Raw genomic sequence first — 5000 nt, forward strand, 5'->3', positions numbered from 1 at the left:
TTTATGGAATCTACAATTTTTTAACATCACGTTTCATTAACTTTTATCAAAATTTATTAAAAATCTGATTTTAATCTTCACAAAATAAGGTCATAGCATTATTAAGTTCAATGAATCCAAGTCCAACACACTACAAATTATTTTTTTCTAATATGTTATTCATTTAATATTTCATTCATGTAATTATAGAGAATGGTCAACAATTTCACGAGAGTTAGTGATGCATTCTAAGTTCCAGAAGTTTTTGAAAATCTTGAGAAGTTCAAAATCTCCCACGATCCACAAAGTTGTGGTCAAAAGTTCCAATATGGATATCTTTAAATCTTAGTACAAGTGTGCCAATTTGAATGGCAATCTATTTTATGATTGGAAGTTTGATATATTTTACATTTTGTCTGCATGTTGGCTAATGATAAAGTGGTCTTAAAGGAATTGGATAGAAAATTGGTCATACAATACAAATGTGTGTTGATGAATTGATGGACACTTCTCAATGTCATATGATGAAGAGAGTCTTGCTAAATGGTTTAGTATAAGACTTGCAAAGCGACTTAGTACAGTGAAAGTCTTCGTACTAAATAAATATTTAAGGCTAAAATTATATTAAGAGAAATTCAAAAAGAATAATGTTATTCATAATTAACATCATCTGTCTACATGATAGTAGATCACTAATTATTTTGTGGAGTTGCTATTTATTTTAATGCACTAAACAATAAATTTAGACATCAGTTACCACGTAAATTGGTGATAATATCTATTAATGATGAATAACCTTATTGTTTTGAAAAAAGCTTATAAACATCATTATCAAATATGAGAATTGAAGAGATTCGGATACAAATCTTTAATGCAAATAATTCAGTATAATATATATTAGAGATTCGACATGTTAGTCCGCTCAACCATTTCTTTAAAGAGTAGCATGTCTTTCTAAATATCAAAGTCAAGCTTCAAGACTAGTTAGATGAATTCGACCGAAAGTTAGATGAAATTTAATATTGGAACAGTACCCAAAATCGAGGTTATTTATCTATATAGACAATTTTCGTTAATAAATAAATAAATATTTGTCTTCAAAATAATTTTCATACTTTATTGTTGTTTCTACTAATATCGTATGATCCTTGGTCATAGAGATAATTGTATAAAGTGCATATGACCGGGTCATGCATAGAAGATATGTTTTGGATCATGCTACCTAAATGAGGGTATCATGACTCGAAATATAATTGGACTTTATTCTAGTGGGTCATATGGTCATTTACTTCACAAATGGACGAATGAATTATTTTTTCCATAGAAGTTAATTGAAATCACGTTAAGAATCAAGAATTACAAAATAATAATTGATAGTTCAAATTCATACCTATGGATGACATAGTTGATATGAATAATAATAGATAGATCTTTCCCTCCTTGCTCCTCACAAAGTATTAACATCAATGAGACAAACTAATAAAATAAGATGGAGAGGAAATGGGATCTAACCTTTATATAGGAAATTATTGAATCGTTCTATTACGACTTAAACTCTAATTTGGGTTTATATATATTTCTGGCCCACATATTTTAAATTACCACATCATATAAAATATAACATGTAATGTGTAAAAGACTCAATTGATCACTTAATATATTTGGTCCAATCGCAATATTATTACGAGCCATACTTCTAACCCTTAAATTTTACAATCAAATGAGAAACCCACATTAGAATTATTCCAACAGCGATGACTTGAGTAGAGATGCAAGTGGATTTGAAATGCATAAGACATGACCTAGCTTGTAAAATACAATATAGTATACAGACTTTTATATTGATTATTCTTTCGGCAAGAGTGTATTTAACTGGTAAAAGATACTTGGCCAAACAGGTGTCCCCTCCAATAGGGAGGCACCAATTAGGCGCCCCTGTTCGTCTAGCATAACCCTATTTAACTAGATCAGCTAAGATGGTCAATCCTGAGCAAATAATGAAATTGCTTCATTGTGTTATACCCCAAAATCTGCGAGGTGGACATGTAAGAACCAAGTCATGTGACAATTCCGAGTGTTCCCCAATTGACCCATTAAGTCCTTCGGCTGTACCTCGTGGTTTTCACAAGAACTACCATTGCCAGATACCCATGGCGAAGCCTTGATGGGTTTGGTGGATGAAGGGCTTCGAATTGAACCCAAAATGGTGCGTAGTCGAGTCTATAATTTTTGGAACGAAATTTGAATATGTTTCGAAATTAGTATTCTATAAAGAAACTACCTTATCAACTCGTAAAAATCGGAGTAGGATCCTCGAGGATTAAGGAAAATCCAAGAGAATCAATCTCTGTTAGAAACCCAATTCAATAAGGAAACAAACACGTCATAGGAAATATATCGTAACGAACTAAGCCTATATGAACCAACAAACGCGAAACACAGAGAATTAGGGTTGCAATCTCTTAACCTACTTCTCTATAAATAGTCGTGCATAGGTAAAGTTAAAAATACACATTCTCTTAAATTCTTGTTAAAGATGTGCTTGTTTATCCAAACTCCACATATATTTGGTACCGAAAGAAGTTCACTGGTATTTGAGTATGCAGGTAATATACATGTAAGCAGCGACGTAGCAGAAAATCTCTTGACAGAATGACCCTCTTGGATATTTGAGATCAACACATTGTTTGGACTATTTGAAGCACTAAGAGTGGGTATAATATTATCGATCCTCCATCTAAATGCATCGTATCTTCAATTCAAAAATTTATATGCAATTTATTGAGTGCAAGGATTTAACATAAGTACATAACCATGTCAGAAACCGATTGTATGATAATGCCTCAATCTTAGACCCGATTAGCAAGAGCAACGATCTCATCAATAAATACAATGAATGATGCGCTTCGAAAAAACTCAATTGCTAGTTTCTCATGATGTGCCTTTGCAAGATTTTGTGAAGTGGAACTATTAGCGGATGCTATCATACTCTGGTTGTCTCAATCCATGTTGTTATATTGGATCAACTCCAAAATTCCCCCCCCTCAAATGTTTAATAAATGGCATTGTTAGTTTTCTCTCCGATTTCTCTTCATTAATTTCTTCATTGTCACAATCATTTTCGTAAGGGTGATTACATAACCATCACAATAAGCGTTTAAGTATACCATAATTATCTATTATTCACACATATATTTATTCATTCCATCACCATCATCCACACACCACAAAATGTATATAACTCCTCTTTAAAGATACAAATGCAATGTTCATATAGCAAAAAATTCATACAAGCCAACACAATTAAGGGTCCGTTTGATTGCAAAGATGAAATTTGGGTGGAAAGAAAATGAACTCCGGGGAATTGAATTGCTTAGAAATTATTTTTCTGCAAATTGTAAATTATTGTGCTTGATTGTTATAATTTTCCACGTGAAAAATGTTGGAATGAAAGTGTTTTTGGGTATTCCTTTGACTTTGTTTTATATGAAAATTGTTAATTAAAAGGATTGAATTACTGGTATTGAGGATGAAATTTGTTTTCATTGCCAAAAAAAAAAATCAAGAAAATCATCCATCTTTTAGTGTTCGTTTGACTCTGTTTTACATGAAAATTGTCAATTAAAATGAAATATTTTTTTACAATAATTCTTAGAATTTGTTTCCATTGCAAAAAAATAAATAAATGGCTACAGTAACCGAAAATTCCAATTCTCGCCATTTTGGTGAGAATTCTAATTCCTTAATTTCATGGAAAATTCTGACGTGGCTAGAAAGTAGGAATTTCAATTCTATGGAAAATTTTGGACAATCAAACAACATAAAGTTGGAAAATGGAAGGAAAAGTGGAGCAATCAAACATACCCTAAATGTTTTGCCTTGATTCAGTAAAAAATAGTCGATTTCTCGTCTGAACTCCAATATTGCCTAATATCACAACTCTTCTTGTTTTAAGATGAATTGAATGAAGTTTATCACTATTACTATCACTCTGGATACAATAAGAATATGAATTATTCTTCTTATAAACTCCGGTTGAAAATGTACTCACAAGAGAGTGGATCCACGATTTTTTTTATTCAGCATGAGCCCCCGTCCCATATGTCTAATTGTCAATCAGGATTGTCAACCCCGATTGTACACTACACAACTGTTAATTTATATACTTCATAAATAGTTTTGAGGCTCCTCAAATTTTCAGATGAGGAAGACTCTGTGCGTCTAGTGAACAAACAAAAGTACCATAACAAATGTCACATAATGTTTCCAATTGCATAGTATGAACTGTCCAAATTAATTACGTATTTCATCAATAAAAAAATGCCTTCTCATATTTGATGATCGAGGTGAGTCAAAATTGATTTGATCACTGTACATATTAGGGAAAGGAGAAAGAATGTGGGTTGGGGTTGGGATGGTAGGACGCCTACTCTTGGGAGACTTGTAATGGGTGAAGCCTAGAGGTATCAACGAGTTGAGCCGAATCGGCTCGCAAGTCAAAACTCTTGGCTCAAGCTCTGCTAGAGCTTTTTTTGGCTTGAGCGGAGCCGAGTCGAGCCAAGCAAAAGCTCAGCCAAAAAATTAGGGCTTGGGCCTTGCCGAGTCGAGCCCAGTCAATTTTTTTCTTTTTTAAAAATGGGCTTAGTCCAAGCCACAAGCCGAGTCGGCTTGGGCTTTTTTTTGGGCCAAGCCACGGACAGTCTGAGCCGACGAACCCGGTTGCCATCCCTAGTGAAACCATCATGTAGAGCAGAGAGAAAGGAAATGTACACCACTTTAATTAATTATTTATTTATATATTTTTTTAATTGAGGGAGAATTAAACTGGGTGGAGCCATGGTGTATGAAATAATGCCCTTGTTTGAGCCCCATTCTTTTGGAAAAATTCATTTTTCAACAGTATTTTGATATCATTTCAATCACATATTCTTCAATAAAATAATATTACACGTAAATCCAAAAATTTTCCTTCTTTTTTAACCACAAATTTTCCATCAATACGCTATTCAAAAATTCATTCT

This window comes from Olea europaea, unplaced genomic scaffold, assembly GCF_002742605.1.
Source record: "Olea europaea var. sylvestris unplaced genomic scaffold, O_europaea_v1 scaffold2915, whole genome shotgun sequence".
NCBI classification, from domain to species: Eukaryota; Viridiplantae; Streptophyta; class Magnoliopsida; order Lamiales; family Oleaceae; genus Olea; species Olea europaea.